This window comes from Canis lupus, chromosome 35, assembly GCF_011100685.1.
Source record: "Canis lupus familiaris isolate Mischka breed German Shepherd chromosome 35, alternate assembly UU_Cfam_GSD_1.0, whole genome shotgun sequence".
In the NCBI taxonomy this organism is placed as follows: domain Eukaryota; kingdom Metazoa; phylum Chordata; class Mammalia; order Carnivora; family Canidae; genus Canis; species Canis lupus.
This window is the reverse complement of record NC_049256.1, coordinates 18443062-18469826: the sequence shown is the minus strand read 5'-3', so window position 1 is coordinate 18469826 and position 26765 is coordinate 18443062. Positions and strand designations below refer to the sequence as shown.

Sequence of the window (26765 nt, the reverse complement as noted above, 5' to 3'; positions counted from 1 at the left end):
AAGCAATTATGAGTAGGTAAATCCTGTTGTTCCAACCCAGCAGAAGACCTAGGTATTCTTCAACAAAGTCAATTATTTCTTATAGCCTTAACCTATATTATTTTGGTTTTTTGTTTCTTTTTTTTTTTTTATGATAGTCACAGAGAGAGAGAGAGAGAGAGAGAGAGAGAGGCAGAGACACAGGCAGGGGGAGCAGCAGGCTCCATGCACCAGGAGCCTGATGTGGGATTCGATCCCGGGTCTCCAGGATCACGCCCTGGGCCAAAGGCAAGCGCCAAACCGCTGCGCCACCCAGGGATCCCTTTTGTTTCATTTTTTAATATAACCTCTACCCTCAATGTGAGTTTTGAGCTCAGGAATCCAAGACCAAGAGCGGCATGGTCTACTGACTGAGCCAGCCAGGTGTCTCTCTATATATATTTTTAAAGGTTTTATTTATTTATTCATGAGAGAGAGAGAGAGAGAGGCGTAGAGACACAGGCAGAGGGAGAAGCAGGCTCCATGCAGGGAGCCCGACATGGGACCCGATCCCAGGTCTCCAGGAACAGGTCCTGGGCTGAAGGTGGCGCTAAACCGCTGAGCCACCCGGGCTGCCCCTCTCTTTATTAAGGAGACCTATAACACTTGAGAAACAAATATGTAATTGCATACTTCTTAGGTTATCTCTTAGAATTCTTTTGAAAGCAGAACTAGAAATGGTCTTAATCGTGGCCACCTGAAACATAATCTCCTCTCTTGCCATGTCCATTAAGTTTCCACTCTCTGCTTTGTGAGTTACAAAATCAAAGTTACAAAAATATAAAAATAGGGACACCTGGCTGGCTCAGTGGTTGAACATCTGCCTTTGGCTCAGGTCGTAATCTCGGGGTCCTGGGATCGAGTTTCGCATGGGGCTCCCCACAGGGAACCTGCCTATGTCTCTGCCTCTCTCCCAGTGTTCTCATGAATAATAAATAAAATATTTTATTTAAAAATAGCTATCACCTCCAAAAGTTTCCTCCTGCCCCCTTTATTTATCAGTGTGTGTGTGTGTGTGTATGTGTGTGGCAAGAGCACTTAACATAAGATCTACCCTCTTAGCAGATTTCTAAGTATGCAATATAACACTGTTAAGTATCAGCATTATGCTATTCCACAGGCATATAACTCATCAAGTTGTATATATTAAATATGAATAGCTTCTTGTCTGTCAATCCTACCTCGATAAAGTGGTTTAATATACACACAACTTTTTAAAGTGTAATTTTTATGACAAAAGCCTTTTCCAAAGCAGAGACCTGTTTTGTTAAAACAACAACAAAAATTCCAAGCATTCCAAACAAGGCAGTGCTTGTAGTGGAGACTCAGGAAGGAGGTCACGTACTTCATCTCTTTGAGATGTGAACAATCCAAAATGATTCTTCAAAAAGAAATGATTTATGTTTCTGTGTGCCATAACACCAATTCCCTAAAGTGATGGCATTCGGACATTTTTTAAAGCAATGGAATTTTAGAAAAACACAATTGTAAGTGAACTGCCACCATTTCAAGGAGCTAAGGGGAGACCGTGCTGGGGCCAGCAGTACTAGCAGAGCTGGGCCAGGTCCCCTGGACCTTTCCCTCAGCAGCCTCCCAGACACCATCACAGAAGACAGAGACTTCATCAGACACAGTTTGAAACTAGCTTCTTGGTTTTTGCTCTGGGCAAAATCAGTAATGAACATTTTAAGAATGAATGAGTGCTTCATTTAAAAAAAAGAAAAAAGGCATCAAACAAGAAATCCTTTCCCCATTGATTCATTACATAGAGAGCTCTGCAAGCAATCATTAGGAAAACCCTGAGACTGTCTCCCACAGATGCTGGTCAGTGGCTCTAAGGCATCCTAGTGGTCCTCCGTTTATGTCTTCCCAGGATTCCTGGGTCTCATGACATGCAACCACCAAGAGCAGAAGCTCATCTGCACACCCAAACCATGAGCATTAGCATGACTCTCGGGGGGTGTCCAGAAGAAGGTGACCACACATCTGCAGCTCCGGACTCTGTCACAGGATACAACTTCACAGGTAAGCTGACAATCCACACCCACACCCCTCTGGGTTCCAAGAAGTCTTCCCTCCCGAGAGCTCATAACTCGTTCTCACTAGCTTGCTCAACTTGTTCTACCTCATACCTCATGTTTTACCTAAAATAAGAAAGTGACTTGAATGCTCCGGCCTACTGCTTGTTTAAAACAGTAGCAATTATAATTGCTTTTATAATTACTACAAATGTGACTGAGCCTCTTACTGGGTGTCAAGAACCCAGTGAGAAAAGAATTTCTGGCAGAGAACACAACCGGCAGGTTGGGAAGAAAAGAAACCTGACCGCTGCCTTTAGGTTTGAACTTTCTAAAGTTGGTGGCAGGGTTGGGAGAGGCGGTGGTGGTGAAGGCGGACTTCACCCAAACTGTAGAAGCATCACTTGCTTAAATATAAGCAGCCACATGACAGGGCAGATAGGCTGGGGCGTGCAAGCAAAGAAAGGCCCTTTAAATCATCTGATTTTGCACCAAATTACCAAGAAAGGGGAATCAGCGGTTCTTCCTAGCCTGATTGTCTCTTGTACCATAAAGTGTTCATTATGTGAGGAGCTAGTACTGTCAGATAGAAAAGAATATAAAAGTCACTTTTCCCCTCATGTGTTTTGATCAGAATTGCCAAGGAAAGGAATACTTCACAAGCTATGCTGGAAGCACAGGATGTATAAGGAATTTTCATATTCTGCTGGTGGCCTGAAAAAGCAATCTGCTCCAAAAATGCAGAGGGTGTGAGAGCCAACTTTCAAAGTATTTTTAACTAACGTAGGTTACGCCTGTCTCACTACCCAAAAATCACAGCAATCATTCCTTTGCACAAAAAGATAATGCAGTTGGAAGGGATACTGCTTTACCAGGATACTTATCTAGTTATTCAGGAATTTTTACACCATTCAGCAAAAATTTTTGAACTTAGATAAATGGATAAAGCATAGTTAAAGAGACCCAGAGAGGGAGAAAGTGAACAAAATGAGTCAAGTGGATATTATTGATGTAACAGAAGGTTTCTGTAAAAATCTACTTGATCTGTGCTGAGATCTTACTTCCAAACTATGCCATGCCATGAAAGTTGAAGATTTACTCAAGAATAAGGGATATTGAAAGAATAAATAAATAAATAAATAAATAAATAAATAAATATATATATATATATATATATATATATATATATATATATATATAGAATAAGGGATAAAACAGAGGAATACTCTCAAAATGTTTACATGCTCATGTAAGACACCGAGTCATTCCTGTGAGGTAGCTGGAATAAAAGATATGAATGCATGACTCACATAGACCTAACAAAGGAAAAGGTTTTCAACAAGGGTAGGTAGTGGGGAAGGTAAGGCTGAACTGTTGCCTTTATAATGGAGAGATTTTTCTCAGGAAGCCGATACTCTTAACAGAGTAGAATGATATAGCAATCGGAAGATCCCATCTCTGCTTTGTTAGGAGAGCTCTCCCAATACCAACTAAGAATGACATGGCAGGCAACCAGATTCTACTCAACAAAATCTGAAAATTAGTATCGCATTGACCTTAGCACTCCTGCCTAATACAATTATTTATTTAGCTGCTAGTTCAGGCCCTTAACAGAAGCTATTAATGACTCAGATAGTACTGACTGAGTCTAGTGAAGTGCTGGCCCATCAACAGCCAATAGCCATTTGTTCAAGTTCTACCCTAAATACAGTCTGGAATGGAAGGTAGACCAGCTGGCTGAGAATGGGTGTTACAAGGATTTATGGTAGATCTCCACAGTGGCCGGTGCTGTGGTTCTACTCTCAGCTTGCACCTTTGCATCATTTAAGGACTAGATGAGCCAGTACAAATCCAGTAATATCAGAAAAACAGAAATAGGGACACCTGGGTGGCTCAGTGGTTGAACATCTGCCTTTGGCTCAGGGTGTGATCCCAGGGTGCTGGGATCGAGTCCTGCATTATGCTTCCCACAGGGAGCCTGCTTCTCCCTCTGCCTATGTCTCTACCTCTCTCTATGTGTTTCTCATACATAAATTCTGGGGAAAAAAAAAAAAAAACAGAAATATTTTATATCTATTTAATTATTTTTTAAAAGAATATTGCTCAAGGCCAATGAGTAGATATCTGGCAGCACATATAGGACACCACTTTGTCATTATTTGCAAAATATATATTAGACGCTGTTCTCTATTATAAACAAATCTAATAAATACTTAATTCTTAGATGTGATAGAAGTAAATATTCACCTACTTAGGCCTTGTGAGGTAGCAGTGTTGTGTAAAAGACTGTTTACCATTGTGCTTCATGGGATAGGAAGGGGACAATGGTGTCTTCCCCCCCCTGCTTCTCAGCCTCATTCAGAGGAAACCAGGAAATAAAAAATACTTCAGTCTGTAATTCCTTAACTTTCAACATCTTCATCTCAACAGGTACCAGGATGGCATTAAGATTATAAATGTGTAACCCGGAGATTGTTAACTTCTAAAAATGGAACTGGTGCGCAAACATATCCCATTAACTATTACGTGGGTAAAAAGGACAGACACTCCATTAGGACTAGCTTCTTAAATATTAGCAGATATTGCTTCTTAACAGTCTCTTTGCTATTAGATTCTGTATAGCCTAGTACAGCTATTAACAAGATCTAATTTTCTTCCAGCTTTATTGAGATATAATCAATTAATAGGATTGTATAAGTTTAAGGTATACAATGCAGTGATCATACACATGTTTGTATATACCTGTATGTCTATACATGTTTCAAAACGATTACCATAAGGTTAATTAATACATCCATCACCTCAACTACTTACAATTTTTTATAGTGAGAATAATAAGATCTAATTTTTACTTTTTTTCGCCTACAAAATATATAGAAAGATCTGTCAAGATAATGGCCACCAAAGTAGATGATGTTGGGATAAGCTAATTCTCTAAATCCTATAGAGTACAGGCATCTGAGATGGCAAATTTTAACATTGGCAAAATGTTGATCCTTCTCCTAAAAAGTACATTTCTTTTTTCTTGCCTTCTTTCCATGTTCTCATTACCACTACAGGGAAAGGCCCAAGAGGAGAAAATCCATTCCCAGCTTTCCTAACAAAAAAAAAAAAAAAAACCTTAACAAAGAAGGTAGGAGTGAAAAGGAGAATAACAGCTCAATGATATTTTTGGCATTGCAATTTTACACTCATCATGGTAGCTCCCTCCTCGACATCACCACTGTGCCCAGCCCACCCCGTGTTTTAATCAGTGGTTCCCTTGCCTCCCACAATTATTCATACAGCCCTGCTGAATAATTTTCTTTCCCCTGCCTGGCATAACAACAAAGTCCAGAAGCAGGAAGGGACGCCACTTACAGGCAGGTCAGACAATGATGTAATTAACAGATCAAGGAGAAGTGTTATTTCAGAAAGCCCCATAGAGCAAGAGATGGGCTTATTTCTCGGGTCAAGACGCTGCCAGGAAACTACAGTTGCTAAAGCACGAATACCTAAATCAAAATGTTTTCTCCAAATGAATAAAAACATGTGTATATATGTATTATCCCGTCTTGCGAAACTTTCATACAGAAGTTTTAAACACAAACAAATTTAAAAACCGGTTTGAGAGAGGACTCCTTTCCATCTCACACTAAGCAAGGGGCAGCCTGCTTTTTTTTGTATGCCTTTGCCAAATCAATTCCTTAAAAAAAAAAAAAAAAAAAAAAAATCAATAATGCAGGAAACCAAGTTGACCCACAAGGAACTGAATTCCACATGTTAGGTGTTAGGAATGTCAAAGTGGTTAAAACCAGTCCCCACTTACAAAGAATAAACTAGTGGAGGAGGTTGTCAACAGATAGTTTTATGTAATAATACACAGGACAGTTTGTGGGCTTATAGCTTCAGCCACAAGTCCAATAAAGAGCCAAGTGAGAGATGTCTTGCTTGTTCTGTCTTCCCTCAAAGACAAAGAACCAGTTGACTCAAGGCCTGGGACTCAAACTCATGACTGCAGAGGAACTGGCAACCAATGAGACACGGCTTTCAAAGTATGTTCTTTAACAGAAGCTACAAGCTACATGATCAGCTGTAGCTTCTGCTATAATTTGAGAAGTATATTGCCCCTAGGTGTGTTTTCAGTTCAAGAACGGAGGTCTCATCACATACGAGAAGTTTCTCATTCTGTGTTGCAAAAACATTGACCACTTCTACTCTCCTGAATGTACAGTCTTCCATGTTTTAATAACTACCGCAGTGTGATGCATTGGGTTTAGAAGTACCCATCAAATGAGCAAAAGCAAATGCCAAAGTTAATAAAAATAGGAACATTGTACAAGACCTCCCACATGTACCTGAAGGTGAACAAACAAATTGAAACTTAAATAATTAAATAAATGAACTTCGGTATTGTTATGCCACTTCGAGTTATGTAAGGCTCAGACGACATAGAAGAAACATTACAAAAAAAAAGTCAAGATGGCAAACCTCTAACAGGCTCAGGTAAAGCAACACAAATTAAAAATTGCAACCCCAAACAATGTCATATCCAAGCTTATACCAACTCCTTCAAGACAGAGGCCACATCTTATCCTTCTCTTTATCGTCAGCATCTAGAGCACATCTGGCAGTCAGTAGTCACTGGATCCTGCAGTGGATACCATTTTTTTTTTTTAAGATTTATTTATTTATTTATTTATTTATTTATTTGAGACACAGAGAGAGAGAGGCAGAGACATAGGCAGAGGGGGAAGCAGGCTCCCTGTAGGGACTCGATCCCAGGACCCTGCAATCATGCCCTGAGCTGAAAGTAGATGCTCAACTGCTGAACCACCCAGGTGTCCCAGTGGAGAACTTCTTTACATGTACATGGAGGAGAGAGAATATGCAAGGCCTGGCTCTCACGTGTATTCACTTCCAACAAATGCCAAGGTGAAAGCTATTGGTAATGTGCTAGAGCTAAGGAGCTTCTATAAACTCAGGTAGGGCATTCTTGCCAAATCAGATCTCAGGATTCCGGAGCAAGGGCTGCAGATCCCTATTTCCCAAAACTCACCGTGGAAAGCATGATTTGTGTGGCATCTTGGCTCCTTGCCCGTATCCAAAACAATCAGTTGCACAAAGTAGGTTTAGTCAAAACTGTTTGGACTTCGACCCTCTACCAACATCTGGGTTCAGCAGGATTCCTGACCTCTACCTCAAACTAGTGATTTCAAACACTAAGAATCTCACTCAACAAGAAAGTAACGTTTTAAGTCAAGGCCAGGGCAAACACGGAAGCCAGGATTAGCAGAAACACTACAAAGATAGGATTCTGAAGTCCTCAGAAATGTTTCTGAACACCCAAAATATTAAAGCTGCTTCTCAAAAACAAAAAATATAAATATACTTTCTCAAATTAAAAGTACTATTGTTGAAAAGAAAGGTAGTTTTGGGGAAGCTAAATGGTTATTACATAGATAAAATAAGCTTTTTTTTTTTCTTTGTAGATAGAGCATAACTTTTCACTCTGCTGCCAAGCTTGCGTCAGAAAACCTAGTTCATAATCTGGGAGACCCAAAAACTTAATTATTTGGAAAAAAAAAAAAAAAGACATGTCTTAAACTGACCTAGTTTGAAAGCCTGGATGCCTTTAAATTGCCAATGAACTGAAGCCATTCATGAGAATGGAGCTTTTGAATGCTGAGAATGTTCTCTGGGGCTCAGTGCAAAGATATTTGGCACAGATGACTGTAAATATTTGTAAAACTCTGGGTAAATGGACAGTGCTTGACCACACTCACACCTCACTTCCAGCACAGTAGTGCAGGATAAAGTTATCTAGGGTGATTGCTTCAGGGTTTGGGGGGGGGGGGGGGTTGGTTATGTTTTCTTCTGTTTTAAATAAAATGTCAAGCTGCCTAATTCTGCTACTTGACATCCTTTTTATTCTTACATTCTCTATACACGTTTACCTTGTATTTGTTTACTCATCAAGAAGTTTCAATTTGTCAGAGAAAACTTGAGAAACAGAAGAGTTTTTTCTCTTTCCTATTTTTCCAAGTGTGTGCCCTCCACAAAGAAAAAGAGGTGAGTCACAGGTGCGCACAGGTAAAACTGGAGGTGTGTGAAAACGCGGCCTTGGACTGAATACAATTCTCTCAATGTGGCTCAAGGGTCGGCTACATAGATCTTTCTCGCCCCCTCCACCTCCTCTTCAAGATGGTTTCAGAAATACTTGAGGGGCTGCTACTTAGGAACAGAATTAAGTTCTGTTCATAAGGGAAGGGAGGACAGAGTCAGGAGAAGGAGGGATCCACAGAGCAATGGGATGTGAAAGGGACCAGGGACCATCTCAGCGCAAACTGCAGCAGCCAGATCCTTCAGTAAGACTGGCTGGATTCCTTTTTGCCTCTTACCCACACCCTGAAAACTGAGTCATCTCAAAGTTCATTTATTTTGTTTCTGGGCCTAGACCCCCCCCTCCTCTCCCCCCACCCCCAATCTGCTGCTTCCGAAATGCTAAGATACATTGTTCTTTAATCAGACCTTGCAGTGTTCAATTAACATCCAGAAACGCCGCATTACAGGAGCACAGTCCTACAGGGACCTACAGGGACCTACAGGGACCTACAGGGACCCCCCAGCTAACGCTTAGTCAAGATCGGTGCAGCAGCAAGAAATGCAGTGGCACACGATAGTGGAAGCAAGAACGAGGGCATTTCTCCAGAACAGGAGAATTCATTCCTGAGAAGTCTGAGCGTGGGAAGTAGAGGCAGGCATCCGGGGCAGACGCACAGCGGAATTCCCGAAACTCCTAAACCAGAGCAAAAGGTGCTTGCAGAGACCTCAGCTCAAGGGACCCTGTCTCTGCGGACAAGGGGATCGCTTTCATTTTAACTTAAAACTTGAGACCAGCAACAGAGGATCCGAGTCCCGCTCTGCCTTATCAGCAATTCCCTGACAAAATCATCAGGATCAGCAAGACCCCCTCGTCCTCCCGCGATGCAGGTCGACGCCCGGGCCCCAGGGCCGCGCACTCCCGACACCGGGCGGCGAGCGTCTGCGGTGGTGCCGACTGGGGGTCTGGTCTCCCCGAGAAAGGCGGGGGGGTGGGGGCTGAGCTCACGTCGACCTCGCCCATCGGTACATCCCGCGGAGGCCGTCCGATCGATAATCACCTTCTCTTTACCTTTCCAGGGGCGCCCGCTGGTGAAAGTTAACAGGTGTTGGAGGCGCGGAACGAGCGCGGTGCGGCGCGGCCGGGGCGCCGCAGCCAGGAAGGGAAGCTCCGAACCAGGGAGTCCGAGACTCGTGTCCTTTTTCCTTTTCCCCCCTTTTCCCAGGCCAGCACCCCGCCGGCCCCGCCACGCCGAACCTACCTGGCAGGGGAGCCGCGGTCCTCCGGGCGCCGCCGGGCTGCCGGGCAGCGACCCCCGCGCGCCCCGCCTCCAGGCTGCGCGCCCCGGGGAGGCCCGGCCGGCTCCGCGCCCCGGGCTCGGCGCTCGGCGCTCCGCAGGGCTGCGGCCGGGCGGGCGGGGAGGAGGGGAGGGGGCGGGGAGGGGAGGGGAGGGGAGGGGAGGGGAGGAGGGGCGGGAGCCGCGCCGGAGGAGGAGCGGGGCCGCCCGCCGCCCGCCGCCCGCCGGCCGGAGCGCCCGGAGCGTGGGGCGCAGCTCGCCAGCCCCGAGCAGCAGGAGCGCTGCGAGCCGCGCGCTTACTTATACAGGAAGCGCAGGCGCGGCACTTCCTACTTGGCATCTGGGTCGCACTTGGAGAGCAGGTGAGGGGCCCTTGACCCCCGCCCCGCCCCGCCCCGCCCCGCCCGCAGGCTGGACCCCTGCGCTCGCTGCACCGCTCGCGGCCCCTCGCCCTCCCCTCCCCCTCCTCCTCTCTCCCCCTCCTCTCTCTCTCCTCCTCCTATCTCTCCCTCTCCTCCTCTTCCTCCTCCTCTCTCCCTCTCCTCTCTCCCCTCCCTCTCCTTCTTTCTCCCTCTCCTCCTCTCTCTCCCTCTCTCCTTCTCCCCGCTCTCTCCCTCTCCCCCTCCCTCTCCTGCTTCTCCTCCTCTCTCCCTCTCCTTCTTTCTCCCTCTCCTGTCCTCTCCCCACTTCCTCTCTCCTCTCTCTCTCCTTCTCCTGCTCCCCCTCCTCTCTCTCCTCCTCCCCCCTCCTCCTTCTTGGTCTCTCTCTCTACCCCCACCCCCTCCTGGGACTACCGCTGCAGAAATCCGGGGCAGGGTGCCTGGCTGGCAACCCTTCAATGCCCTTCACCCCACCCAGACCAGGCAGGACATTTCACCTCTTGGCCTTGCAAGCTTGTGGCTCATCCGCCCTTGTTCCCGCTAGGACTCCTTCCCTCTCTCCCTCCTTCCCGGCTCTTCGAAAATCTCTCTTTTACTTGGGATCCCCAACCTGCCTTCCCACCCTGGCAGCACAATTGTTTTTATAGAAACATTTCCCAGCCACACATCTCATCGGAAACACCCTGTCCCTGATTTGTCCTTTTGCGTCTCCTGATTAAATGAGAACACAGGCAATTCAGAGCAGGACAGTCTTCGCTTACCTCCTAAAATAAAGGCACACCTTGATGACACAGTGATTTTGCTTGAAGTGCTTTAGCAACAGATTGGATGTGGGAACCCACTGTGACCTGGCAGGCAGGTTGGATCTGGTTGAAGAGAAGGTAACACAACAATCCAGAAGCTGTAGGGTATGCTATGATGTGCCCTCCTCACCACAAAATCTCTGACACTTAACTTGTGTGTTTAAAACATGATACACCTACTCACTCCTCACACCTGCCACCACCTCTCCTCCCCTCCCCATGTCACAATCACAGTCCCTAATCTGTTGAACCCTTGCAATTTAGAAATGTCCCTGCTGTGATACAGGAATCTTTCTGTACCTGCTGGGCAACCTCACTCTACTTTTGCAAAGGCAGCCAGGAGTGTGCTTCCTAAAAGGAACAGACCCAACTGTCTGTTGTGGAAGGGATCTGAGCGTGCCAGTGAAGCAGGGGCAGTGGGTACCACTCCAGACAACATAAGGAAACTGCTTCTCAGCCCTCCCTGTTCAAGAAAACCTACAGGTCAAAGCCATGCGCTTGAAGAAAACAGCGTACCTACATGATGGTAGGACAGGCCCAGACCAGTCCATTACTGGGGGAGGAAGAGAAGGAAGGCAAGGAAAATAAGACAGAGAGCACACAGTAGGGAGGGACCCAAAGTAATAGTATCTATCAGAGGACATTTGAGGCTGAAAAGTTGTTCTGGCAAGTTTAGTCGAAATGCCTAATTTTGAAGACAAGGAACCTGATGGCCAGGGAGTTTGAAGTGGTTGGCCGGAACCAGAGAGGGGCAGAACTGGAATGAGACCTGAATTGTATTAGGTGAAAAGGTACACGTTAATGACCACCCCACGGATGGTCTAGCTCCAAATTTAGCGGTAGTTAGGCGCTAAGATAATCAACTTTCAGGTGCCTGGGGGGCTCAGTTAAGCATCTGCCTTCAGCTCAGGACACAATCCTGGGATCCTGGGATCAAGCCCCACTTCGGGCTCCCTGCTCAGTGAGGAATCTGCTTTTCCTTCTGCCTCTTCCCCTACTCATTCTCTCTCTCAAATAAACTCTTTTAAAAAACAAATAAAAATAAATAAGATAATCAACCTCAAGGTATTTTCTTACTGTAGTGGCCACTGTCGATGGAGAGGCATTAGGAAAGATAAACAAAGCCCCTTCTAAAAGGTTAGTTTATTCATTAGTTCAATGCAAAACTTTGGCACTGTAGACCAAAGTTCAACACAGAATCCACTTTCTAAATTATCATGCAATTAAGTTATAATCTTTTGTCAACAGGATAAGGGAAGAAGCTGCTCCCCTGAAAACATATGTTAAGCAATGATCATGCCGCCTGCTGTTGCAAATGGCAGAAAGAAAGGGGGGAAAACTGGGTAACTAAATAACATCAGCATGGATTATTTTCACTATGTAAGTTAATAAAAAGTACATTAACATTTTAACAGGATTAACTAAACACATAGAACAACTCTTTCAGATCTGGAATAAAATAACTAGGAATGAGGGGCTCAATCCCAGGACCCCGGGAATCATGACCTGAGCCGAAGGCAGACGCTTAACCAACTGAGCCACGCAGGTGCCCCTCAATCATTTATTGATCTCTTCCCAGACAAGCTGTTAGATGCTAGAAAGACAAAGATAAATTGGATCTGGTTCCTGTCCTGAAAGAGCTCTCAGTCCAGGGAAGGAGTCAGACAAGAAAATCAAGGAGTAGGGTACTATGGTGAGTGAAATGATAAACATGATGCTCTCTGGGAGTACACAGAAGAGCTGTGGAAAGGGGTTGGTGAAAACAATCAAGAAAGGCTTCCCTGAGAAAGTGATTCAAAGCTGAGTCTTCAAGCAGCCACGTGGGGAAGGTGGAGAGAGGTGAGCCAGCTGCAACAGCCCCTGTAAGCACCTAGGTAGTCCTTGTCCTAAGTCAGAGCACATGCATTCAGAATCAAAGAATGAGGGCCTGAGCCAATATAGTGACCATTGGCCTAGAAAGGAAGGGGATGAGTGGAGAGATGTTTGAGAAACAGAAGTGAGAGGAGGGACCTGGTATCCAATTTGATGTGGAGGCTGGGCGAGAGAAGAGCCCAGGCTGCTGGTGCCAAGAAATGAGAGTGCAAACAGAGGAGGAGCAGTCATACAGAAAATGATGATTCCATCTGAATCCTTCAGAATCTGAGGTGCCTCTGGGACATACTGGAAGACTTGTCTCATAGGCCATCAACAGAAGGTGGAGAGTCTTTTAGTAATCAGCAACCTTGAAGTAGTGGTCACAGATGAGCTCACCAAGAGCTGAGATCACCCACAAAAGGTAGCACACTGTAGAGAGAAGCAAAGGCTTTGGACCCATACAAACTTTACTGCCCACTCATTACTGTGTAAGCTTGAACAAGTTTTAACATACCCAAAACTCAGTTTTCTCATCTATGAAATAGGAATGATGATATTCATCGCATAGGCTGTTGTGAGGGTCAACAAGGGGTTTGTAAAGTATCAAGCACAGTGCCTAATGACACTACACAAGTCTTTACGGTGGGCCAGTGAACGTCACCTCCTGAAATTGTGCAGCACACAACCTGCTCAGCTGTACAGCACGGCCCTGTCCTGAGATGCAGTAAGAATTCGGTCAATGTTATTCATCTAAGTAAAGGAAATGAGAAGCGAAAAGAAAGGAATCGGAAAAAAGAATCCAGGGACACCTGAGTGACTCAGTCAGTTAAGCATCTGAGTCTTGATCTCAGCACGGGTCTTGATCTTGGGGTGGTGAGTTCAAGCCCTGGGTTGGACTCCACGCTGGGCATGGAGCCTACTTAGAGAAAAAGAAAGGAAGAAAGGAAGGGAGGGAGGGAGGAAGGCAGCAAGCAAAGAGAACGCAAAGGAACCCCAGTATTTAAAGGGTAGGTGAAAGAGAAGCCCCCCAAATATGCCTAAGGAGGAACTGCTTCTTTTAGGCTGCCAAAATGAATGTAACATTTGATATCTCAGACTGAGAAGTAAAATCCAGCCACTATCATCTAGAACAGTATTTTGTCTGAGCAATAACAGACATGATATTACAAACTGTCCACCTGAGACTGCAGTCATGTGGATATTCATCATAGAGAGTCATCTCCCAATCTGAATTACAGACCTTCCTAAAGAAAAGGCAAACAAAATCTTCACATTAACAGTAAGTAATCCAAACTGTAACAGGAATTCCATTACCTTGCGATATACCAAAAATCATAAAAAAGCAAACCCAGAGTAAATCCAAAGCTTGCTCAGAGTTTTCCCTACATAAGGAGGCTAAAAAACAAATATAGAATAGAATTACTAGCTTTCTCAATATGTATAAGATGCTACATAATATATACCTATTACATGTAGTATCTAATAGGTGTGTGTTATAAAATGCACTGAGGTCCTACATAAGAAGTGAATCAAGTGGAGTTTCTTCTCGTCAACATTGCTCTCTTTAATATAAAGAAAAATCAAGATGCATTCTTATGCAGTTGAAATTACTCCTCTAATATACCTGAGTCGGTAAATTAGTAACACATACCTTAGATATGACATCTTAATTACATCCCGCACTAAAACCTAAATTAAAGAAAAAGATTTGCTCAGTTTCAAAAACCAGACAAAAGAACACAAGTATTGGGAAACCAGCTTCTGCAATAAAGTGCAATTCTGTCCACAGGAAAAGATGTAAGGCAAAGGTCACCAGCTCTGCCAATGCCAATTTGGTCATTTCTGCTTTCCAAACAGCTATAACTCCATTTGCATTTTTCTGGTGCATCTAATGGTGCTCATTTATACATTCAGTCAACATTTATTGAGCGTATTAAGCATAAAACTAGGAGTAAGACACAATATAGGGCACCTGGGTGGCTCAGTGGTTGAGCATCTGCCTTAGGCTCAGGTCATGATCCCTGGGTCTGGAATCCAATCCCGCATTGGGCTCCCGGTAGGGAGCCTGCCTCTCTCTCTCTGTCTCTCATGAATGAATGAATGAATAAATGAATAAATAAATAAATAAATAAATCTTTTTAAAAAAGAGTCAGACACAATACAAAATAAGACTTAAGAACATCACAAAAATAATGTGATAGAAACTATTCAAGGGATATGTTCAGGATGACTTGACAGTCATCCAGTTACCTGAGACTTGATAACAAGGTTTTCAAAAAGCTGGAAGTATGTCATTTGGTTCTATTTCAACCATACAAGAGCATCTGAACATCTCACAGAGCAAGTCAAAACCTGCTGAGCCCCAACAAGAAAAACTTGACCAGAATCCTCTCAGGCCGTCATTGCCATGATGCCACACAAGAACCCATCGTGACTCCAGATGGAGAGCTTACAAAAGAAAAAGACTCCAAAGGATTCAGTTGTTCAAGACTCTGAACATTCCTTATATAACACCACTAGCCAGCTAGGGTTATAGGCCAATAAGAAAATGGGATTCAGAATTATTGTTCATCACCGAACTACAGAAAAAATGACTGCATCAGCCCTGACTTAAGATTCTCCACGAGAGGGGCACCTGGGTGGTTCAGTCTGTTAAGCAACTGACTTTGGCTCAGGTCATGATCTCAGGGTCCTGGAATAGAGCCCCATGTCCTCCTCCCTGCTCAGCAGGGAGCTTGCTTGTCCCTCTCCCCTCCCCCATGCTGTCAAATAAGTCTTTAACCAAAAAAAAAAAAAAAGATTCTCCACTTAACATCTCCAAATTCCTACGTATCAGACAATGAAAAAAAATCCCTAAACAACGTTCCCATAAGTCATCATCCCAGATACTGTAGCAATTGGTTGCCCCCTCTTCTCTTCCTACAAAATAATGAATCATAAAGTCCCCAGTGAAACCAGAAGCCAGATAGAACTAACAAATATTATTGTCTGCAACAGATCAAAGAAACCAAACTAAGGGCGTGGAAGCCACAGCTAGATGAATGCTGGATTGAGAAATGCAGGTACCTTGAGAGGGAGGGATCTTCTTCGGTATCCTCCAAGAGAAAAAAATCTCCCCTACTCGTGGGAAGCTTATTTCCTTTCCACATCTACCACCTTACACCTGAAGTCGTCCAGACCTTCCTCAGCACCATGCCGCAGTGTGGTCCTCAGGAAGAGCAGCTCAAGGACTTTTCTTTTATTAACAACTTTAGCAAAAACCAGAGACTCCGTGCAACAATGTCTGCATTGTCAACAGAATGGAATCTGGGGGATCCCCGGGTGGCCCAGCAGTTTAGTGCCTGTCTTCCGCCCAGGACGTGATCCTGGAGACCCAGGATCGAGTCCCACATCGGGCTCCTTGCATGGAGCCTGCTTCTCCCTCTGCCTGTGTCTCTGCCTCTCTCTCTCTCTCTCATTAATAAATAAAATCTTAAAAAAAAAAAAAAAAGAATGGAATCTGAAAGATCTTTCTTACAAATCATTGTTCGTTCCTTAAGTAGATCCTTCTCATTCCCCTCGGCCTCTGGAGAGCAATCATAGATTAGGAAGCATATGAAGATCAGCTTAAATAAGCAAGGATTGCAGTCATGTGACATGTCTTTGCAAAATGCCTTTTCCAAGGACCTCCCAATAATTTTTAAACTCATATTATGCCTGACCCACTCAACTATACCTATCTCAAGGAAGTCACTGTGCCACTAGTTACAAGTAATCAACATCTCATAAGGCCAGGAGTGAAAAAAATAATTTACTGCCCGGAGTCCTCTCTATTCTTTCCACTTCTAACTCAGCTTTCTCTTTCTTCCTCAACTATGGCACCTAGGGAGCGCTCAAATTATTCAAATTATTCTTGTTGTCTATCTTCCTCAGTGGTCAGAAGTGTGTCACAGCATGTTTTTCACTTCCTACTCTCATCAGCCCCTCACTGACCACATGCTAAAGATAACAGCCTATGGTGTCTTGTAAGCATTTTTCTCTCTGCTCACTTAAGCACACCACATGTGCACACATGTGCACACACACATCATTTATCTCACATCTGTGAATTACCTATTCATATTCTTTGTCCATTTTGTTTTAGAATCATTTATATTTTTCCTGTTCGTAAGAGGTCTTTTATATTACACATTGCCTGAAATATGTTTTACAAACGCTTCTTCCAAATGAAGCTGATGCCTTGATTTATTTTGTTACTACTTGGACAAAATGGTTTTTGATGGTATATATTCAGATATGCCTCCCTTTTCTTATCTAGCTTCTGGGGATTCCAGTCTTTTTTAAATTAATTAAAGTACAGGTGACATATCTTACTTTCAGGTGTACAACATAGTGACTTGACAATTCCATTACAGAATGCCCACCACAGTAAATGCAGTTACCCTCAGCCCCCGCACAATGTTATTGCAGTATCATTGACTAGGTTCCCTATGCTGTACTGTTCATCCCTGTGACTTACTGACTTTATAACTGGAAGTTTGTAGTTCTTAATCCCCTTTATCTACTTTGTTCACCCTCACCCAACTGACCCTGCTCTGGAAACCACCAATTTGTTCTCTATATTTAACAATCTGGGGCTTTAGGGCGCCTGGGTGGCTCAGCAGTTGAGCGTCTTTTGGCTCAGGTTGTGATCTCAAGCCCCACATCAGGATCTCATAGGGAGCCTGCTCCTCCCTCTGCCTATGTCTCTGCCTCTCTCTGTGTGTCTCTCATGAATAAATAAATAAAATCTTAAAAAAAAAAAGATTCTGCAGTTGTTTGTTCATTAGTTGTTTTTTAGATTTTACATATAAGTGAAATCATATGGTATTTGTCTTTCTCTGACTTCTTTCCCTTAACATTATGCTCTCTAGATCCATCCATGTTGTTGCTGCAAATGGCAAGATCTTGTTCTTTATTATGGCTGAGTACCATTCCATTGTGTATATACCACCTCTTCCTTACCCACTCATCTACTAATGGACACTCAGGTTACTTCCATATATTGGCTATTGTAAATAATGCTAGGGGTGCACATCTTTTCAAGTTAACGTTTTTATTTTCTTCAGATAAATACCCAGAAGTGGGTTTACTGGACTGTATGGTATTTCTATTTTTAATTTTTTAAGGAACCTCCATATTATTTTCCACAGTGGCTGCACCAATTCACAACCCCATCAACAGTGCACAAGGGTTCCCTTTTCTCCACATCCTCACCAACACTTGTTATTTCTTGGCTTTTTCTGAGTGGTGTGAATGAGATCATTGTGATTTTGATTTGCATTTCCCTGATGGTGAATGACATTGAGAATCTTTCCATGGGACTGTTGGTCATCTGTATGGCTTCTTTGGAAAAATGTCTATTCAGGTCCTCTGCCCATTTTTTAATTGGAACTTGTTTTTTTGGTGATGACTTAAAGAGTACTTTATATATTTTGGATATTAATCTGGGGCTTCCAGTCTTGATTAAAAAGGTTTCCCAATGACCTGAATGATATATTTCTAAATCTACTCTGTTCCAATGGTCTACTTGTCAATTGCTAAGCCAACACCATCTTGATTATAGTGGTCTATAATATTGCTATATTTCATACTTAACTTCAATAGGGTATTTATCAATATAAAACTTTATGATCATTTTATCCAATTTTTAAAAACCCATGTAGCTATTCTAGTTTTGAACTGTGGGAAATTTAAATATTATGTATATTTTATGGTTTTATTATTTAAGGGAACAATTCCTCCATTTCTCAGAATTCACTGCTTAGAGAAAAACTTTCAATTTCTACATTTATCTCACATCCAGCCTTCTCCCCAAATAGTTTATTAATTCCACTAGAGTGGCTGTTCTGTTTCTAATTTAGTCTTGATTCGGGGGTGTATATACAGTCATCTCAGCTACCAGAAAAATTTTTTTTAATCTCTTCCATTCCAGTAAATATATCAGCAATATAATTTGTTATCTCATTGCATTTCCTACATTACACATAATGATAAATAAAAATGCTGGTCAGACATTCTAATCTAGATCCTTATTTAACTGGTTTTAGTATTTCACCATATAAAATAAAGTTGTTGTTAGATTTTTCACAAATAGTCTTTATGTCTAAATAGTTTCCTTCTATTCCTCTGTAGGAGTTTTATTAGGTTTGGTACTGAACTATACTAAATGTTTTCTCAGCAACTACCAATATGATCATGTTACTTTTAAATTTTTTACATAATGGATTCGGTGGCTGGATTTTCTCATATTGAACCAAATATATATCCTGGAATAATACCTTCTTGACCCTGTTGTATTATCTTATACTGGTATTAATGGTACGCTGGCTTCATAAAGTGAATTGGGGAGGTGCTTATCTTTTTTCTATGACCTAGAAAATTTGAAATAACAAAGTAATCATCCGACTCTTAAAGACATAATGACCATAAAATTGCCCAAACGAGGACACTCTGAGAATGAAAAAAGATGCTAATAAAATCAAATAACTTTTAAAATATATAGGGGATTCACAAAATAGTTGGTTTGCAGACAAATACATTGGTCTGCAAACTGGACTGGACTGAATGGTTTTATTCAAAAACTGTTTTCAGAAATAAAACTCTAAATGAATAAAACGACATGCTTGTATTCATTAAAACTGTTTTTAAACTTTATTTTGGTTTATCTTAACATTAAAAATATGGCAAGGGGAATTATTCTTGGTGCATATTCAAGTACTTAATTATTGTGTTACTGAGTTGTTGCTATTTTTATGAAAGATGTTATATTTTCAATATAATCTTATTTTTTAAATAAAAATTCCTGCACTTTTCTTCAAAGGCACATTTCATATTTAATACATTTGAAATTATTGAACCCTTTGATTAACTCTTTTATGTAGAGCATAATATTTTTAATTGAAAAGATACTTTCTCTTCAGTGCTCAAATACCTAGTAAGCTCAGAGAAAATTCTACTACATGGAGTAGATTCTTAATTTTTATATTTATATTGAGGCGTGTAAATATTTAAGCCAAAGTATTTTAAAAGACACTGTATTTTTTCCTTTTAATACCTTTCTTTGAGAAATATTTATACAAGAAAATTCATTAAGTGAATTCTATTTGTGATGCTTTTTACTGTATCATCAAAGTTAGATATCTTGAAATCACAGACCTTCTAAAATTCTATCTATTTTGAGTTATTGAGGAAAACAGAAGTATATCCAATTAAAAATAGTATTTCTATCAAAAGACTCTTTCCACAGTCCAGATATTCCAAGTGGAACTATAAAATTTCAAAATTGAATTCTGTATACTGTATTTGAATTCTTATCATTTACTTGCTCAGTTCCTACCTTATAAGGATAAATTCTACTTTTTCAGAAATAAAACTTTAAATGAATAAAATGACATGTTTGTATTCATTAAAACATTTTTTAAACTTTATTTTGGTTTATCTTTTTTTTTTTTTTTGGTTTATCTTAACGTTAAAAATATGGCAAGGTGAATTTGCCATATTTTTCCTGTTTGCAAGCTTTGTTTTCCATAATTACAATTTGTAAAACTTCAAAGCCTGAATATTTGTTTTTCTTGCTCCATTAACTAATACTTTGATTAAAAATTTCTAACTGGACTCAAACAAAATACAACCCAAATTTAGAGGACCCCTTTGCAAAAAATGGTCAATACTATCCGCTAGACTGATTTACAAAGCAATTCTTCAAAGACTCAAAATATTTATTAAATCTGATTGATAATGGGATGCAAGGACAAAAAACAAACTGCGTGCCAAAGGACTTCCATCCATATTCAACGTCACCTCCATCACAAAAATGTCGTTCACCAACTTAGTGTATCAAGAAAAATATTTGTAAAATGTGGCTGTTATTTCTATTTTCACTGAAGCTTGTTTGAAAGAAATAATGATTTCTATGTGCAATTATATGTGCACATTTATATTCCACGGATTTCTTATTCTAGTAATTCCACTGTGTATTCTTTGATATTGTGCGTCACCAAAATCCTTATTCGTGTTCTCACTGAAAAATAAATAATTTTCATTACTTTCCAGGGGCTGAATGTGAATGTGGGGATTGACTCCAAAGGGGCACCAGGCAGCTTTTGCGGTCGGTGACTAGAGGCAGCCTAAAACTGAATGGCAGTGCTGTTTGCATGATTGCAGAAGTTTACTGAAAGTCTTCCAACTGTGCACTTAAAATGGGTAAAATTTCTGGTAAGTAAATCTTACCGCAACAGAGTTGTTAAAAATATATAAATTTCAGGGGCACCTGGATAGTTCAGTTGGTTAAGCATCCCAACTCTTGATTTCAGCTCAGGACATGATCTCAGAGTCATGATTTCACGGTTGTGAGATGGAGCCCTGCATTGGGCTCCACCACAGGCATGAAGTTGCTTAAGATTCTCTCTCTCTCTCTCCCTCTGCCTCTCCACCTTGCTTTCTAAAATCCAAAAAAAAAAAAATTATATATATATATACATATATACACACACACACACACACAAATATATATATATTTCATTTTTTGATGGTAAACTTTTAAACAAATTTATAATAGAATCCACAGTAATATTAAATATTTAAACTTCAGAGGAATGATTTTTCTAAAAGCTTTTCTGAATTCTATGAAAATAATTACACCATTTAGGTTAAAATTTTAATTGACTTTCTTTTTGAAGCATCTGGTAACATTTACATGAAACTAGCATAATCTATGTGTTAACTCATCTGCCAACAGATCAACAGCAATGACCTCACTTTTTAAGGTGTGCATAAGCTGACTTAAAGTTGAAAATGTGCAGAATAGATTTGGAAGAGCCATTTGATCTAAATGAAAAGTCATGCTTCACAGAATAAAATTTAATGACACCTTCTGTGGCTGCAGGTGCTAAATCATGACCTTTGGGCAAAGCATTCTTAAAATAATTACAAACTTTTAAAGTAGATAGGGATGTTGCTTCAGTAGATGTGTCAATTATACAGTCATCACCATCTTCCTTAGGAAATAGAAATTCAGGACTCAATTTTTCATGAAACTCTCCCACCACCAGCAGGACTGGGAGGAGTTAGTGGTCCTTAGCCACCAATACAGGAATGTGTTTCATTTTCTTAGGCAGGAGCTCTACATGCTGTTCTTTAAAGGAAGTGTAAGCTAACTTGCATTTGGAGAGAATTGGAGGGGGGGGAAGGGTTGGAATACAGGATCATACTTAAGCCTCTTAAAGTAAAAACATTCCTCACAATACACATATCACACACACTATTAGAGATCATAGCACAACCTGATAACCTAAGAGGACTACCATCTCATCTCATTTTAGTGCACATTAAAATAATAAAGTCCAGAACCAATGCTGAGATGGGACAACAGGACATTTTGTGTAAAAAATTGTCCGTTCCTTCTAAATTTTCAAATTTGTTTCTATAGAGTTTTACAGTTTTGATGTATAATTCTTTCAGACTCTCCTGCTTCTGTGGTTGTGTTTCTTCATTCCTCATCTTGAATATTTTTACTTTTTCTAATTTTTTGTCTTAGTTAATCTTTCTGCTTTTTTTATCCTCTAGTCCATTAATTCTAACTTTTAACTTTATCAGCATCTTTTCTTCTTTTTGAAGGAAATATAAATATGTATATAATATATAATATAAATATATAACATGTGTATGTTATTTATTTATTTACTGTTACAAGCTTTCCTTTGAGGAAAGTTTTGGGATATACTATGCCCTAAAAACTGGGGTATGAAGTATCATTTTTACTGCTTTCTAAAGAATGTACCATTTCTTTTTTATTTCCTCTCTGATCAAAGGTTTATCTGGGAGACCATTTCTTAGTTTCCAGGGGCATTTGGGGGGGGTGTCATATTTTTATTATAGATTTCCAATTTAACTGGAATATATACTTAGGAAATGTGATCTTAAACATCTCTACATTTTATATTTGGTATGGCTTTGCTTTGTTTTTGTCCAAGTGGATTGGTAATCCTATTATTTCTAGTAATTGGGGTTTAGAAAATCTCACATCTCCAAAGAAATGCTCCCTGAAAGGTGTCTCGGTGATGTCACCTGATAAACTGCCCTGTTCACCGAAAGGCTCAATCCCAGGAACAAGGGTTGTGTTCCAGTGTCCCAGTGTCCCGCTGCAAAAGCATTCTGACTTGCAAATCTGGAACCATTACACTTCTAAGTAGAAAACAAGACACTTAATTATTTTTAACAGCCGGATGATTGTATCACCTTGGAATTTAATCAAAACAAACGAAAGGCATGCAATACTCCTGGATGGTACCCAGCAAACACCTAGTTCAAGTTTTCGTTTTCTAATTTGCCATCTGATTTCCTCCTCAGCATTTGTCAGCACTGATAGACATCAGGTAAACCTGCTGCCCACCTACAAATCCAAGAGAAAAACATATTCTTGCATATCCAGAGTGCCTCTGCCTGATTCCCTGAAACCTTGAAGTGCCAGGAGCTGGAACTATTTTTAAATGGGAGCAACTGCTAAAACAGGTAGTCCCACCAAGGCTTTGAAGAGTCTGTGCTCACATCAGATCTGTGCTGGTAAGACTCTCACAATGAGCACATTTGATAGAGGAAATCTTGTTTAAATCACCAAGGAAATTCCAAATTCTTACCAAAGAATTAACGGATATTTCAACAAATACACACTTAGGGCCAGGGTGTTGTTGCTTTTTTTTTTTTTTTTTTTTTTTTTTTACAGTTTCTCCTAAAAGTTCATAAAGTAGAAGCTTCCTTAGGTCTGGCCAGTTTGGGGGAGAAACAGATTATACTGTTGAGCACCTACTGGGTGCCAGGCAAGATACTTTGTACTAATTATTTTGTATATATTACCTTGTATCTTCACAGAAGTAGTCACTGTAGAAAAATATCTACAGTGATCACATTTTTAAATGTTTAGTAGCTGATATATCAGAAAAAGGCTCATAAGAGTACAGATTCGGCTACAAAGCTGTCTCATGATACAGACCATTTAGGGTTAAACTATGACCCTCACATTTTTACCTCTAAGTCCGGTTTGTGATTCCAGCAAACTTTTATTTCAAACACGGACCAATACGCCCACTCATTTCCTGTGAAGTAATCGTTACATAAAATTAATGAAATAATACCTGAGCTAATCAAATGACCTCACGAGATCCAATCCCACCCAAATGATTTTTTTTATTTGGCACAAAATTCAAAGTAACCTATGACCTGCCCTCCCTTTTCAGATCCCCCTTCGGCCCTCTTCACTTTGCATCTAAGTGCCAGCCATATGGAACTCTTTTCAGGCACTCCAAGTTTCTCCTCTGGCTCTCCATGTTCCCATGCTATTCTCCCCACCGTTTTCCCCTGATGAACAGCTCCCCATGCTCCAAAATGTCACTCAAGGGGACACACCCTCTCCGCATCCACCTGCCTCCTCCCCCATAAGACTAGATGGCCTCCTCCATCAATGGTCTTCCATCGTCAGCATGGTGCTCTTACTCTGAGTGACGGAACTCACTCAGCAAACATTTATTAGGCTCCTATTACCTACTCCATTCATTATTAGGTGTTGGCAGTACAAAAATAAATAAAACACACAACATTTCACATGATGTAGGAAAAGTCAGATGTGTATGCAGGTCAGAGCAGTGCCACGTGGACCCAGGAAGGAGCTCTGTGAGCCCTGCCCTGCAGCACAAGGAGAGTCTGGGCAAGAAGTATGGGAAGCCACAGAGAGGAAGCTGGATGAAAGGAACCACGTGAGCAAATCTAAAGAGAGGGACAGAAGATAAGTTGTACTGAAAGCAGAAAACATTTCCCCAGCTAAGGCATTCCAACAAAAAACAAAAACAAAAAAACCTCAACTTTAAAACGACTCACTAAAAACTAAAAATAAATAAAAAATAAAAATAAAACAACTCACTTAGGGGTACCTGGGTGGCTCAGCGGTTGAGCATCTGCCTTTGGCTCAGGTCATGATCCTGGGGCCCTGGGATCCAGTCCCACTTCTCCCTCTACCTATGTCTCTGCCTCTCTCTGTGTGTCTCTTGTGAATGAATGAATGAATAAATAAATAAATAAATAAATAAATAAATAAATAAATAAATAAATAAATCTGTTTTTTTTTTAAATACTCACTTATAAACTTTCAAGCTATAATAAAAGCAGATCATCATAGAGCACCACCTCTAACTTTATTCCCAATAGTTATTCACACCCAGTGCTTTCTTAAATCCAGTGAGGCTCATTAGTAATTCGTTAAAACTTCCAGATTTTATCTGAAGGCAAGAGGCGCTTTTATGACTGCCCTAAGAAGCATCTGTGACTAGAGATAAGCCATCCAGGTGTGGGAAACATGAACACAGCAAACTGAGAAACAGGGTGAAGAAGGATGACTCCTTCACCTCCCTATGTAAAGGGGAGAGAAAATAAATCAAGACAAATGATAGAAACTTTAGAGTCGGGCTCCTAGACCATCCTACTGGCATTAGATAGAGCCTCCCCAACCCCATCAAGTATCTGTCTTCCTTTCTCATGACCCTATGCGCACACTTGGGCTGAAAGCTCTCCTCCTCACTAGTCCAAAATCATATTATCTTTGATCAACAGAGACAACACTTGTCAGGGTGCTCCTTAGTATGATGTTGTTGCTTAAATCCTGGGAAACAAAACACACATGCACAAAGCTGCCAACCTTTCACTGTTACACACACTCCTGCACAGGTCCTGAGGCAGCACAGGTGTTTTGGTCCCTGCCTCTGGCTACCAACACTGGAGCAGGGGGAGCACAAATCAGAGCTGACAAGAACATGGTGAACTTGCGTGGCCTCCTGCCCACTTCGTGCTCGTGGTTTCTGTACACCAGTTCAGACTGTGCAAGATGTTCCTCTGATATTGCATCGACTTATGCCTCTCACCAGAAAACATGATAATAAACGCTCCAAGTGGGCAGGAGGCAAACACTGTGGTCTACACCACACCCCGAATTACACCGTGCTTTATAGATGCTGTGCTCAAAAATGCAAACGAGGCTGAAATGACAGAGGAGTTTCCTTTCCTGCATGAGTATTGTACTCTTGGTTTGGAATGAATGAATGAATGAATGAATGAATAAATAAATAAACAAACAAATGAACAAATTTGTAAGTGAACAAGTGCAGGCTCATTGTAAACTAGTTTGTTATAGAGGAAGGATCATTCCAACCTCTGAAAATGAATTTAAATCTGTTATTCCAGCCATGTTACTACATCTGATGCTCTCACACACACCAGCTCACTGAACACTCACAACAGCCTCTCGCCGCTTTTGTCATTCCCCTTTTCCAGATGGAGAAACCAGGCGCTGGAAAATGAGCAGACTTCCCTGGGGTCAAAAAGGCAGTTCCTGGCACAACACAGACTAGGACCTAAGAACCAGGTCAAGTGACATTCTGTTAGCACGCTCCTGCCTCCCAAAGTAAAGTCATAGTAAAGTCATCAAGCTCCCCCTTGACCTCCAATCAGGACCTTTTTTTTTGTAAGGAGGCCAAAAATAGAAGGCTGATGTAAAACATTTTAATTCTATTTTTAACCATCTATTTAGGGCAAAAGGCCAGGTGTTTTGCCAAAACAAATTAGATGATACTCCTATCTCAGCGAAAGCCCAATCTTAAACTGAGAGGAAAAATATAAAATGTACACTGGGAAGAAGAGTCCAACAACTCCGAGTACCTCCATTCTCGGCATTGGCTCCTGCAAGAAGGAAGAGGCAAATTTCCTGGAAGAGTGAACAGTCAAAGTGTATGACTCAAAGACTATTTCCGTACATGATCCTATTTCAACCTTGTTGTCCATCTGCTTGCTGAGAATGTAAAGTTGTCCAGGTCCAAGTCAGAAAAGGGGATGAAATCATCTACTAAAAACATTTATGCAGGATCTCCATGAAGGCGATGTTGCGATTACATGTTGCGATTACACAACACAACCATGCAATTAGAGCCCAACACACACCTTCCCGTTACCTACCGAAACTTCTGTGCGATCGTGATGCTTCACCCCAGGGAGGTAAGTAAGTTCAGGGACTCAGCTAAACAAATGGGCAATGCTATAAAATTCATTATTAATCTGCTGCAGGCTAATTGAGGGGGAAAAAAGCAAATGAAAGAACTGCATACAAGAAAAAATAGTTAATCCTTTACACACAGGCTCTGAATAACCAATAACAATACCTATTTATGAAATGTTACAGCCAGTCATTCTTCCCCTCTCCCCTTGGTCCTCCTCCCCACACTCTCTTATCTCTCCTAGGGAAGTCACTAAGGATAT

General features: G+C 41.3%; 1 protein-coding gene and 1 long non-coding RNA gene across 4 annotated transcripts in view; one reads left to right on the top strand and one right to left on the bottom strand.

Annotated features, from left to right (window-relative positions):
- The window catches only part of RNF144B (ring finger protein 144B), a 74105-nt gene extending 63709 nt beyond the window's left edge, over positions 1-10396 (bottom strand). Inside the window, exon 1 of one of the 2 annotated variants that reach the window (XM_038584251.1) lies at positions 10293-10396. The gene's annotated coding sequence lies outside the window, so the exon portion shown is untranslated. Of the gene's footprint in view, positions 1-9379; positions 9482-10292 lie in introns of those variants that run through there. The other variant, XM_038584250.1, reaches the window with a different exon arrangement.
- LOC119867664 lies at positions 9639-24385 on the top strand. 2 transcript variants are annotated; one of them, XR_005384363.1, is made up of 4 exons: positions 9639-9777; positions 20526-20687; positions 22821-22982; positions 23705-24385. It is a non-coding gene; the product is annotated as an uncharacterized LOC119867664 (long non-coding RNA). The 2 variants fall into 2 exon arrangements; XR_005384362.1 differs by lacking the exon at positions 23705-24385 and having other exon boundaries at positions 22821-23149.
- The last annotated feature ends 2380 nt before the right edge of the window (positions 24386-26765 follow it).